Source organism: Salvelinus fontinalis, chromosome 6 (genome assembly GCF_029448725.1).
Source record: "Salvelinus fontinalis isolate EN_2023a chromosome 6, ASM2944872v1, whole genome shotgun sequence".
NCBI classification, from domain to species: Eukaryota; Metazoa; Chordata; class Actinopteri; order Salmoniformes; family Salmonidae; genus Salvelinus; species Salvelinus fontinalis.
In genome coordinates this window covers 18,817,219-18,831,777 of record NC_074670.1, presented here as the reverse complement: position 1 = coordinate 18,831,777, position 14,559 = coordinate 18,817,219, and the positions used below count along the sequence as shown (strand labels likewise).

The following is a 14,559-nucleotide window of genomic DNA, read 5'->3' as shown; positions in this document are numbered from 1 at the left end:
GAGGTCAGGAAATGACCCCAAACACCAGGCACATTGTTCAAGTTCAAGGTAAAGTTGAATGGCACTTTTCATTCCGTCTATGCTGCTGCCCTCCTCCGGCTGTGGGCTTTTTTGTAAAAGTGGTATTAATTGGGAGGTAATGTTGCTGTTGGGTCAAATCAGACATTTGTGTTATGATAGCATAATTGAGAAGCAATTAGGTCAATATTAATTGCAATTACACGTTTTACTATTTAAAATTGCATGAGGGCTTGACCATGTAGCGTTTGGATGGCTACTTGGCTCAAAGAAGCAATCACATAATTCAATTTGAAAAGTGTGTTTGGAGGTAAGTTAAAATGGTCAGCATTTTCCTTTTCTGAATAGCTATGCGAATAGATTTATTTCCAGAGATTTGATTGGAAATCTGGCCCAACAAACATCGATATCTTATGTGATGTCGTCTGATTGAGAAAACCCAACTCTTACTTCTGCCAAACTGCTGTAAGATCACAGTCCCAGATTTAGCTTTTTGGGTGTATGGGAGCGTGTGTAATTTGTGTGTGTTTGTCTATCTGTGTGTTTACCCACAGAGAAAGGGGATTACATGTATTTAATAGAGGATGGGTTTTGGGAGGTGTGTTTGAAGGGGGCAGGCCCGGCCCTCCCTCCACGAGGGCTGACCCGTGCTCAGCTGCAGTGTGTCTCTCCGTGCCCTCCCAAACCTCCCAGACCCCAGACAATGGGTCAGATGTCAGGCTGGGAAATACAACACTTCCCCTTCCCCTCCGCTCCTCTCCTCCTCTACTTCCTCCTTCCCCCTCTTCTCTCTTCTCTCTGTTGTGTCTGGTGGCTCGTCAGGAGCTGTTCATTAACCCTTCACAGGGAACTTCCTGTCCGGCCCACCGTCCAAAAATATAACATGTAATGTCTTAACCTCTATTTTTAGCAATTGGATATTTTGTCTTTCAGGATATTTATTGCATTTTCTAGACCTGTTCAAGATGACTATACTATAGGAGGATAAATCACCAAAGAACAGGAATGCACAGACAAGGTTCCCCCCTAAATTCCGCACACTGTTTAAGAATGTGGTAAGGCCCTTGCTTTTCAAGGCTGTAATTGATGGTTTTGTACTCTCCGACTCTGTGCACAGTGCACACGTACGCACACACATATACTGTTCACACATGCACACACACACACACACACACACACACACACACACACACACACACACACACACACACACACACACACACACACACACACACACACACACACACACACACACACACACACACACACACACACACACACACACACACACACACACACACACACACACACACACACACACACACACACACATACTTCTGGGTCTGAGTCACCCCTTTAACAGAAAGTCAATAACAATACAGGAATGATTAATCAGGCCCTCTATTCCCCTCCTCCATTCTCCCTCCATCCCTCCCTCTCGCTCCCTCACTTCTCTCAACCCCACTTTCACCCTTTCTCAGCTAACTATTGATCTGAATGCATTTGCCTCCCATTTATCGCTCTAAACTCCCCCCTACACTCCCCTCTAAACTCCCCCACTGCCACTGCAATGAGCAAACAGGCACAAAGACCCTCTCACACAGGAGAGTCTGACACACACGCACACATAGACACAAACACACTCCATACGTCAATTTGTGTGTAAAATCATGTTGATTGCATTTTATGTAAAATGATGTATTTTTTGCCCATTTACTGGTCCAACTAAAGCAGCATGTTCATATAGGATGTTTACACAGCCACACATACGCACAGATTGCTGAGGGAAAGTGTGAGGGGAGTAGTCAGACAGTCCAGTAGTCAGAAAGTGGCTGTATATTAATAGTATAACATAATATATACCATTTAGCACACGCTTTTATCCAAAGCGATTTACAGCCATGCATGCATACATTTTACGTATTAAGAGGGTTAAGGTTAACTTCTGCAGTGTGGTGAACATTCATCACCTTTCTATGTAAAACACACTAAGCTTTATACCTGAGTAACTACCTATGTAATTACCATTATGCAGACTTGTAAGTCAACAGTTATACATTGCAACCTAATTCAGAAATCAGTTGTATTAAATAAGACGTTTGGTAGAATGGACACTGATTTATAAAACTTTATAATGTTTCGGGGATGCAGGTGCACTCTAAGCCTCTATGCATGCATGTTTGAGTGCGTGTGTGTGTGTTTCGCCTCAACCTTTGTAAACCTATGGCGGGATTGAAAAAGGTTTGACTGACAGCTCCTTTGACCCTCCCCCCTCATCCCCTAACATTCTAGATGGTGGCAGTCAGGTTGCCATGACACCAGACTGTTTTGTCTGCCCTTTGACCTCCCGAAGGGGTGCTGTGGTCAGTCAGGCATTACATTTCAGGGGCGAATGGAAGGGGGAAAGAGGCAAGGTTTGGGGCGAGCGGTCGCATTTGCATTCGCTCTGCATTCGCTCTGCAGGTAGTATAACTTTTATAACTGTTCATTACATTTCATTATAGTACAACGATTTAATTTGTCCAACCTTAGCAATTTCTTCTTAACTAGCTACATAGCCGTCTGTGTATCAAAGATAACTGCGTAATTATCGTATTTCGTCGTCTCGTTGTCCACTGCTATCTGCCCAGCAGCTAGCAAACGTCCACCGTCTACCGAATAGTAGCATAACTTTTCATTACATTTCATTTCATTATAGTACAACGGTCTGATTTTCATTTTTCATTACAGTACAACGGTTTGATTTGTTTGATCTTAGCTAGCTACATAGCCGTCTTTTTATCAAACATAATTGCGTCGTTATTGAGGTTCGCTAGCGAGCTATTTTCGTTCGAAATTAACGCAACGTAGCCATCACTGCTAGCTAGCCAGCTTGCCACCGAAGAGCATTGTAGAAACGATTACAATACAACGGAACGACTTGTTTTGTGTAGTGTTAGCTAGCTACATAGTTTTCTTTGCTAGCTTTGTATCTAAGATAATTGTGTAACTTTGAGTAATTATCGGTTAGCTAGCCAGCTAGTTTCGCCTGCCGCGCTGCTGTCCTCCTACCTAGCCAACACTGCTAGCTAACACTGCTAGCTAGCCAACTTCTACCGAATAGCAGCACTGTAGAAACTTACATTACAACGGAACGACTTGATTAGCGTAGTGTTAGCTAGTTGTCTTTGCTGTCCTTGTATCCATGATAATTGTGTAGTTTAGAGAAATTTAGAGAAACTGTCGAGGTCACCTAGCCAGCTTCACTTTCAACAACGCAGCTACTGCTAGCCAGGCTACTTCACCAGCCAGCAGTACTATATCATTTTAGTCAATAAGATTTGTAATTTTATTGATTTTTTGCTACGTAAGCTTAACTTTCTGAACATTCGAGACGTGTAGCCCACTTGTCATTCTAATCTCCTTTGCTTTAGCGTAGCCTCTTCTGTAGCCTGTCAAATATGTGTCTGTCTATCCCTGTTCTCTCCTCTCTGCACAGACCATACAAACGCCTCACACCGCGTGGCCGCGCCCACCCTAACCTGGTGGTCCCAGCCCGCACGACCCACGTGGAGTTCCAGGTCTCCGGTAGCCTCTGGAACTGCCGATCCGCGGCCAACAAGGCAGAGCTCATCTCAGCCTATGCCTCCCTCCAGTCCCTCGACTTCTTGGCACTGACGGAAACATGGCTCACCACAGATAACACTGCTACTCCTACTGCTCTCTCTTCGTCTGCCCACGTGTTCTCGCACACCCCGAGAGCTTCTGGTCAGCGGGGTGGTGGCACCGGGATCCTCATCTCTCCCAAGTGGTCATTCTCTCTTTCTCCCCTTACCCATCTGTCTATCGCCTCCTTTGAATTCCATGCTGTCACAGTTACCAGCCCTTTCAAGCTTAACATCCTTATCATTTATCGCCCTCCAGGTTCCCTTGGAGAGTTCATCAATGAGCTTGATGCCTTGATAAGCTCCTTTCCTGAGGACGGCTCACCTCTCACAGTTCTGGGTGACTTTAACCTCCCCATGTCTACCTTTGACTCATTCCTCTCTGCCTCCTTCTTTCCACTCCTCTCCTCTTTTGACCTCACCCTCTCACCTTCCCCCCCTACTCACAAGGCAGGCAATACGCTTGACCTCATCTTTACTAGATGCTGTTCTTCCACTAACCTCATTGCAACTCCCCTCCAAGTCTCCGACCACTACCTTGTATCCTTTTCCCTCTCGCTCTCGTCCAACACTTCCCACACTGCCCCTACTCGGATGGTATCGCGCCGTCCCAACCTTCGCTCTCTCTCCCCCGCTACTCTCTCCTCTTCCATCCTATCATCTCTTCCCTCTGCCCAAACCTTCTCCAACCTATCTCCTGATTCTGCCTCCTCAACCCTCCTCTCCTCCCTTTCTGCATCCTTTGACTCTCTATGTCCCCTATCCTCCAGGCCGGCTCGGTCCTCCCCTCCCGCTCCGTGGCTCGACGACTCATTGCGAGCTCACAGAACAGGGCTCCGGGCAGCCGAGCGGAAATGGAGGAAAACTCGCCTCCCTGCGGACCTGGCATCCTTTCACTCCCTCCTCTCTACATTTTCCTCTTCTGTCTCTGCTGCTAAAGCCACTTTCTACCACTCTAAATTCCAAGCATCTGCCTCTAACCCTAGGAAGCTCTTTGCCACCTTCTCCTCCCTCCTGAATCCTCCTCCCCCTCCCCCCCCCCTCCTCCCTCTCTGCAGACGACTTCGTCAACCATTTTGAAAAGAAGGTCGACGACATCCGATCCTCGTTTGCTAAGTCAAACGACACCGCTGGTTCTGCTCACACTGCCCTACCCTGTGCTTTGACCTCTTTCTCTCCCCTCTCTCCAGATGAAATCTCGCGTCTTGTGACGGCCGGCCGCCCAACAACCTGCCCGCTTGACCCTATCCCCTCCTCTCTTCTCCAGACCATTTCCGGAGACCTTCTCCCTTACCTCACCTCGCTCATCAACTCATCCCTGACCGCTGGCTACGTCCCTTCCGTCTTCAAGAGAGCGAGAGTTGCACCCCTTCTGAAAAAACCTACACTCGATCCCTCCGATGTCAACAACTACAGACCAGTATCCCTTCTTTCTTTTCTCTCCAAAACTCTTGAACGTGCCGTCCTTGGCCAGCTCTCCTGCTATCTCTCTCAGAATGACCTTCTTGATCCAAATCAGTCAGGTTTCAAGACTAGTCACTCAACTGAGACTGCTCTTCTCTGTATCACGGAGGCGCTCCGCACTGCTAAAGCTAACTCTCTTTCCTCTGCTCTCATCCTTCTAGACCTATCGGCTGCCTTCGATACTGTGAACCATCAGATCCTCCTCTCCACCCTCTCCGAGTTGGGCATCTCCGGCGCGGCCCACGCTTGGATTGCGTCCTACCTGACAGGTCGCTCCTACCAGGTGGCGTGGCGAGAATCTGTCTCCTCACCACGCGCTCTCACCACTGGTGTCCCCCAGGGCTCTGTTCTAGGCCCTCTCCTATTCTCGCTATACACCAAGTCACTTGGCTCTGTCATAACCTCACATGGTCTCTCCTATCATTGCTATGCAGACGACACACAACTAATCTTCTCCTTTCCCCCTTCTGATGACCAGGTGGCGAATCGCATCTCTGCATGTCTGGCAGACATATCAGTGTGGATGACGGATCACCACCTCAAGCTGAACCTCGGCAAGACGGAGCTGCTCTTCCTCCCGGGGAAGGACTGCCCGTTCCATGATCTCGCCATCACGGTTGACAACTCCATTGTGTCCTCCTCCCAGAGCGCTAAGAACCTTGGCGTGATCCTGGACAACACCCTGTCGTTCTCAACTAACATCAAGGCGGTGGCCCGTTCCTGTAGGTTCATGCTCTACAACATCCGCAGAGTACGACCCTGCCTCACACAGGAAGCGGCGCAGGTCCTAATCCAGGCACTTGTCATCTCCCGTCTGGATTACTGCAACTCGCTGTTGGCTGGGCTCCCTGCCTGTGCCATCAAACCCCTACAACTCATCCAGAACGCCGCAGCCCGTCTGGTGTTCAACCTTCCCAAGTTCTCTCACGTCACCCCGCTCCTCCGCTCTCTCCACTGGCTTCCAGTTGAAGCTCGCATCCGCTACAAGACCATGGTGCTTGCCTACGGAGCTGTGAGGGGAACGGCACCTCAGTACCTTCAGGCTCTGATCAGGCCCTACACCCAAACAAGGGCACTGCGTTCATCCACCTCTGGCCTGCTCGCCTCCCTACCACTGAGGAAGTACAGTTCCCGCTCAGCCCAATCAAAACTGTTCGCTGCTCTGGCACCCCAATGGTGGAACAAACTCCCTCACGACGCCAGGACAGCGGAGTCAATCACCACCTTCCGGAGACACCTGAAACCCCACCTCTTCAAGGAATACCTAGGATAGGATAAAGCAATCCTTCTGCCCCCCCCCCCCCCCTTAAAAGATGTAGATGCACTATTGTAAAGTGGCTGTTCCACTGGATGTCATTAGGTGAATGCACCAATTTGTAAGTCGCTCTGGATAAGAGCGTCTGCTAAATGACTTAAATGTAAATGTAAATGCAAGGGGCGAGGAGTCGAAGGAGGGGGGCAGAGGGGCGCATTTCCTCTCTAAAACCGAGGTACAAAAGGTTCCTCTATACATCCGCTGTGTACACAGACATGGAGATGGAGAGCCATGGAGGGGGGAGGGAGGGAGGAATACTGAGACAAAGACACATGTGCACACAGACATGAAAGCTTGCTCGCTTTCTCTTTCTTTCTCTCTCTATCTCCCTCCCTCTCTCCCGGTCTCTCTTTCTCTCCCTCCCTCCCTAACTCTCTCTCTCTCTCTCAGGGAGGAGGGTAAGTGAACTAGGCTGTGTGTCCCAGGGGGTGGAGGGGGTTATTATAGTCATTGTGCCTCCCGGCCCGGCCAGCTGAAACCGTTTGGCTGCTGTGCCGTTTGAAGTTATATTTATCAAGCACAAGCAGGAGGCTCAGCTTATACACCGAGATCTGTGTCTTCTAATTATTGAGAATGGGGAAGAAAGGACACGTGTTTATTTAGACGGTAAAGTGAGGCTTATTTTGATATTAAGGATTGGACATGTGTGCAGATGTGTGCCCAGATGCTTTACTGAAAGATCAAAGAGGGAGAGGAGGTGTGAGACAGATTATATTTCAACACACTACGTTTCTGATACTTCAAATACCATGAAAAGTCCGTTTTTTTAATGCCTATATATTTGACCAAAACGACCCATGTCATTCACTGAGTGGTACTTTCGTATATGCATATGATTGTCAAAAATCTTCAAGTGGCTAATTAAATCTGTATAGCCTGTATAAAATATTGCAATTTTGCATTGTGCTGAATTACCCAGTTATTAAGTACATCAACCTGGCTAAATTGTAGAAATGCATTAATGAAAGCACTTGAACTGAATGAGACAGGCACTCTAGATGCTGAATGTGGATTTGAGTAAAGTTCTGCATGTGACATTTATTCTGATTCATTTACACTCTTATCTATAGTGCTGTATTTATGACCTCCTTGTACAGATCATACAGTATAGCGTAGATAGATGATTGTTCATTTCATTATTTTGTCTGTTTATTTACTGTAGATGGTGATAATTGATTGTGTAATTTAATCATTTTAATTGCAGCTGTTTGCCTGCTTTTGATTCCCCTCATTAGCAATGACCTTTTTCTGACCCATAGAAAATAGGGCATGGAACGTTTCACCACCATGGCCCGAATCTGTGTACGTTTATAAATTGGTCCTCATATATGGCACGTTGGTTTAACATGCCGTGTCAGATGCTAAGACAAAGAAAGCCTGTCAGAGCTCAGGAAGTTAGAGGAAACTACTTCCCAGTGGTAAATTCCCATTTCAATCATAATACTGATGTATACTGTAGTGTGTCATACTGAACCATGTGTTTATCTATCTTCTGAGGCTGAGCAGTTAGAATTGACGGTGACATTTAAAATGTCACACTTCAAAACACTGGCAGTGATATTTGAATGTGTGCATTACGTTAAGTAGCTGTGCAATTACTTTCTTGACACTTGGATCAAATTGAAGCTGTTATAATTCATATGTTGACTTATAATCTGTTGTCTGGAAATATCTACCTCATTCATATAGAAATATCTCACTCATCGATCATATGACTGGAAAACAACACTGTGTTTTTCCACAGCAGCTATAGTGCTGCACCTCTACAGTACGTCTCTCTCTAAGCCCTTGTGACTCCTTGTGTTTCAGTGTGGGGACCTGGACCCATCACCTGACTGCCCTCTCCTGTCTTCCTGGTCCTCAGCAGAACAGCCATGAGGTAATATTCTCTCCTCCTCTCTACCTCCATCCATTCATCCATCCATCATTCCATCCCTCACTCCCTGCACCCTGGGTCTGGGTAGTCATCATCCCTTCTAACACCCATCAGTCTATGGTTTTAGATCTCCTGTTTCTCAATCTGTTTTATCTTCTGTTTTCTGTCTGACAGACAGCTGTCTTGCTGCCTCTATAGAAAAGCTCTACTATCCCATCTGCTTTTTGGAGAACCAGGTCTCTTCACCTCCCTGTTTCTGGCATGACTCATGCCCATTGTGCTGTGGTGACTACAGTTTGCTTGTGAGAGTCCTAGATTCTATGGTTTTTACCATAGCCGTATATAATCCATGTACAACAAATAGACTCCTGGATTCTATGGTTTTTACCATAGCCGTATATAATCCATGTACAACAAATAGACTCCTGGATTCTATGGTTTTTACCATAGCCGTATATAATCCATGTACAACAAATAGACTCCTGGATTCTATGGTTTTTACCATAGCCGTATATAATCCATGTACAACAAATAGACTCCTGGATTCTATGGTTTTTACCATAGCCGTATATAATCCATGTACAACAAATAGACTCCTGGATTCTATGGTTTTTACCATAGCCGTATATAATCCATGTACAACAAATACACTCCTGGATTCTATGGTTTTTACCATAGCCGTATATAGTCCATGTACAACAATAGCCATGACTAGCGCTATGACTATTTTCTTCTCAATTCTCTGCCTGCAATTAAAAAAGATTCCTCCTTTAATATATATTTTTTAAATGTAGTGTATTTATATCAAAGACGCTATTACAACATTTGGTTGAAATTTCAAACTCCACATTTGAGTAGAGAAACCTAGAGAAGGTTATTAGCCTGTAGTGTACAGTGCAGTGTAGTGTGTATGTTAGCCGGTAGTGTAGTGTACATGAATGCTGTTACCCATGGCTGTCCACCCGTTCACTAAAACCGTACAAACCTCCAGCCTCTGAAGCACACTTTGTGTAAATGTCAGAAATTCCATTTCCACATCACGTAATGTAAGGCACCCCGACTGGGAGGGGCCAGGGGCACGCCTGGCACACCAGCCTGGCCCGGGCAGAGATTGACAGCTGTGCCCTAGCAACCATTGGTTTGGCGCATTGCCAAGCAGCCAGGGGTTTCCAGGGAAGAGGTTCCCATGGCAACGCTCATTTTGCCACTTTGGTTGGCGTACTTATAAGGTTGGCGTTGGGCAGATGAATGTGTGTTACAGCAATGCGGCTCTCAGCTGGAAAATCAAATGCATATTCCAGCAGATTGGAGCTCTACCCGTCTGCACGGCATTACCATGGCGATTTTAAATGACATAGCTAAATTAGTCCCATCTGATGGTCTTTTACGCAGTAATCAAGGAGTGGCATTAGTGGCTTTTAATTAATTAATTATTTACCGTATAAAGTCTAACACGGATGTTTGAATTTCAACCCTCGTCCAGTAATGTATCCATTCATTAAACGTCAAGGAAATAGTACACGCTGTGAATAATATTTTAGAGATTGATTTCCAGCAGACCAGACACTGCCCAGTAGCCTGTCTTCACTTCATCAACCATTTTTACAGTCTCTCCATCCGACTGCGCTAGCTGCATTCACCACAAAATATCTCTCCTATTCATACATCCTCTAGATGCACTGAAGGATAGCTACGATGATCAGAGGGTTTTGAAGTGAAGGGGTGAATTGGGAGACGGAAACTGACAAAGTACTGTACGTAATAGTGTGGTATAGGTCTGTGAGGGTTTAGGAGTCCATTGCTGGCAGAATACTATGTAGGCTGCGACAACCTTCTAGGGGCACTCACCTGCCCCAGCACAGACACTTAAAGTTGGCCAGCTCTCTTGGGGAATTGCCTCAGGCCCCCAGACACACAGACAGACCTGCTGAGGAAAGAGAGAGCGGGATAGCCGATAATGGCACAACCACGCTGCATTCCTGCTTGATTTGACTGTGAAAAAGATTGCAGGCGGGGAACCCGAGCAGAGGAAGAGGAGGGGGAAGAGGAAGGAGGTGGGTACATAGAGAGAGGGTGACAAAAGGATAAGAGGCGGGAAACGAGGAGTGACGAGGGCGGGCAAGGAGAAAAAGGTCAGCTGAGTGGAGAGAGGGAGGGGCACGGTGGCGAGCACTTTGGGACAGGAGAGAGTAATGAGAGAGGGTGATGGTGGAAAGGAGAAGGGGAGAGAACCAGACATGGTGGGATTATGAATTTGAGCACAGTCCAAAAGAGGGGAGGGGCGTGAAGGGAAGAGGACGGAGGGGGAAGAGAAAAATTCCACCTGGCAACGTTTGAATGGTTCCGCTGGCATAGCCATGGTAACCCTGCCATCATCTGATTGGCTGAGGGAGTGTTCTGAGGATGGATGTGTCTGGGTCTATCTCGCTCTCTCCGTTCACACACCAGCCTCATCCACGGATAGCTAGCTATAGTTTGAAGAAAGGTCTGCAGAAATATAGGTGGGGAAAAACACGGTCACTGATCTTTATTTGTTTCCTTCTTGCTAATGCCATCTGACAACTTTTGGCTGGCAGGATGATAACCCTCGCAAGCAGCCTTCCCAAACTCCACACGCCATACAAACACAGACAGACTGCTTTTCAAAGGCAGAGAGAGACAAACAATCTGTCGCAGAGCTACAGTCGCATAGCTACAATCTCACAGCTTCACTTCATGGCTTCAGCTGGGCACCTGGAGGGATTTGAACCTATATCCACAAGGCTGACGATATGCGTCAGTATTAATTGCACAGGTAGTAGTACCGTTCACAAACTGTGGGAAAGCAGGCCATCATGGCACAAACACACAGTGTGACTTTGTCATTGTAGGCCCATTCATTTTAGAGCAGGTTACTGTGCTCCCCATTCAACGTTTACAGCAGAAATCCATTTAGCTAAATGAGTCAACTCATTTGGTTATAACCCTTCAGGGTAGAGGCTCCTCATAAACACAGAGGAACAATGACAAGAATCGTCTCAAAGACCTTTCTGATTTTGGATTTGCAGAAGTAAGCACTTTAAAATGTATCAAATGTTCAATAACTACATCAACTATAATTTTGCCTAAAGCTATTGTGACAACAGCACACAGAAATGATGCAGGACAGCTATTTTTGACTGTGGTATTTCATTACATTTCATTAATGTATTTATATTATAACTATCAGAAGAGGATATGCAGCCACATTGTGTATATTGACAGTAAGAGATAATGCATTTAAAACCATTATGGGGTCAGAATAGATATTTCAGGCCACTCTGTAGTGAAGTGGGTTAGGTAGTACTGTGTTATGAGACTAGCGTGATGCTTGTTAGAGTGCTGCTGAGAGGGAGTGGAGCTGAGAGAAAGAGGGGACAAAGCAAGGTCAGTCGCCACAAGAGGGCAACAGTGCCCCAGAAATTATTGCAGTAGTGGTTGGTTGTAGCAGTTGTGCACAGTTTTCTCCTGGCATTTATAATAACGATGTGCGTGTGTGTGTTTGTGTTTTCTGTAAAATTATATGACTAAACTCCCCTAGTATGTATTGTATGCTATCATCATCACCAGACATGTCTATTAACAGACAGATTCTGTTTTGACCATTTAGACAAACAGACAGACCCACAGATGAGACAGACAGACAGACAAGACAGATAGACAGACAGACAAGACAGACAGGACAGACAAGACAAGACAGAGAGACAGACAGATAAGGCAGACAGACAAACAGACCAGACCGACAGACAGATAAGACAGACAGACCGAGACAGAGAGAGACAGACAGACAGATAAGACCGACAGACCTAGAGAGACAGACAGACAAACCAGAGAGACAGACAGAGAGACAGAGAGACAGACCAGACAGACACCTGGCCGGCTGGTGAAGACGTGGCAGAAGGAGTGCTACTACAGAGTGTGCTGCGGTGTGAGGTAGTTGGTTGTATGGTTTCACATAATAAACAGCCCGGAGATAACTGTACAACCTTCTAGCTTTCCCCGCGGTGTCACCACAACCTACAGTAAGCACCCCTGGAGTCACACCACCAAGCCAACACTGTGGTAAGTATAGGACTGTTAGAGAAAGGACATGACACAACACAGAGGCTAGTTTAGGTCACTAACAAGACAACACAGAGGCTAGTTTAGGTCACTAACAAGACAACACAGAGGCTAGTTTAGGTCACTAACAAGACAGCACAGAGGCTAGTTTAGGTCACTAACAAGACAGCACAGAGGCTAGTTTAGGTCACTAACAAGACAACACAGAGGCTAGTTTAGGTCACTAACAAGACAGCACAGAGGCTAGTTTAGGTCACTAACAAGACAGCACAGAGGCTAGTTTAGGTCACTAACAAGACAGCACAGAGGCTAGTTTAGGTCACTAACAAGACAACACAGAGGCTAGTTTAGGTCACTAACAAGACAACACAGAGGCTAGTTTAGGTCACTAACAAGACAGCACAGAGGCTAGTTTAGGTCACACACAAGACGACACAGAGGCTAGTAGGTCACTAACAAGACAGCACAGAGGCTAGTTTAGGACACACACAAGATGACACAGAGGCTAGTTTAGGTCACACACAAGACAACACAGAGGCTAGTTTAGGTCACACAAGACAACATAGAGGCTAGTTTAGGTCACACACAAGACGACACAGAGGCTAGTTTAGGTCACACAAGACAAAATTTGCAACATTTGAAGAACACACAACGTAACTGAACTGTGCATGGAGAACATTTTTCATTATGTGATCCACAAGCTTTTTTTTCTGTCGCAGAAGGTTGAGTTGAGTTGGATTCAATTGAATGCAAGAGCTGCCTCCTGTCGGGTCTCTTTTGCTTCTACCAGTATCATTCAGATCAGTCTATTTTAACAGCATGTGTCTAGTACCTACAGTACAGCATCAGTGAACTCCATGTCCAGGCATCAGGGAGTTAAGGGAAAAGGGGATACCTAGTCAGTTGTACAACTGAATACATTCAACTGAAAGGTGTCTTTCGCATTTCAACCCCTTTGAATCAAGGCACTACAGCCCTGTGTTATTACATGTCACTACTCTGGGTCAGTAAGTTGTACTATGTACTGTACACTGCACAGTGCACTTACTGTAGACTACCTTTCCTTAACGGCCAAAATACTGTCCCAGAGCTCTCCCTCTATAGGTGCCTCTTAAAGTCCTTAACTAGACCTTCAGATCCAATATCATATTGTATCATACTCCACACGATAACACACCTCTATACTGCATTCCCTCTTTACTGCAGCCATTTGACTGGATTCTACTGGCTAAAACTAGTACAAGCGGTCATTTTCAGTCGTTACTAGACTGTCATTGTTCTGCAGCCTTTGCTCTGTGTCCTCTGGCTCTGTGGTTCTGATCGATGATACCCAGAATTTGCCCGCTCGTCTGAAATAATAGAGAATTCACTAATGCCTGCCATCCTGCACAGTGGTAACATTATTCTAGTCTCTCCTCTCCCTCCTTTACTTTCATACAGGGTAACAATATCTTATAACATTCAAATACCTAATCATTCTAGCTATGTAACTGGGTGTCATGCATCCACATTCATTCTGTGTAACATGATCCATGTCTATGGCTCTCTTGTCTGTGTTCTTGTCTCTCATATCACTCCGGAACATGTACTCTTTGTGTTCCGTTTTCCTGAGGTTTGCAGTCACAGTCAGATAAATATATCAGTTGTCTGCGAACAGCCAACCCCTCACCACCCTCACAGAAGCCCCCCTCCTCTCCTACTGCATCCCCCCTTCCCGCTAACGCAACCAACCTCCCTCTCCCTCCCCCCTGCCTCCTCTCGTCCCCCCAGTGTGTCTGGGATAGTAGCTAAGACAACAGGCATCCGCATTGCGTTGTGGCTCCTCTCCTCTCCTGGAAGGGACAAAAGGGGGCATATATCAGAATTCTGCTGATTCGGCGCTGTTCTTTATCATACCCACAACGCCTTTCTCCTGCTGCCGTCCCAGACAGATGCACCTTTGTCAAATGCCTGACGTGTCGAGCGCGGAAGGTTGCGTTTTCTCCCTCTCTCTCCTTCTGTGGTCTTGTCTCTGTAATTGTTGTATCCTCTGTCTTTTTAGTGAGGACAAGGAGCTGCCATTTTTTTCTTTGTCTCTGTATCTCCATCATTGTGACACAGAGAGATCTGGATATCACTGATTGGATCAGTGGGTATTTTATCCACATGGCTGATCAGAGCCC

The 14,559-nt window shown here is 46.2% G+C and overlaps 1 long non-coding RNA gene across 2 annotated transcripts in view; it reads left to right on the top strand.

Moving 5' to 3' along the window:
- LOC129857292 (uncharacterized) overlaps positions 1-14,559 on the top strand; it is a 38,454-nt gene that overhangs the window by 5,588 nt on the left and 18,307 nt on the right. For both annotated transcript variants that reach the window (XR_008759893.1, XR_008759894.1), the window contains exon 2: positions 8,251-8,320. This is a non-coding gene — a long non-coding RNA (uncharacterized LOC129857292). The remainder of the gene's footprint in view (positions 1-8,250; positions 8,321-14,559) is intronic.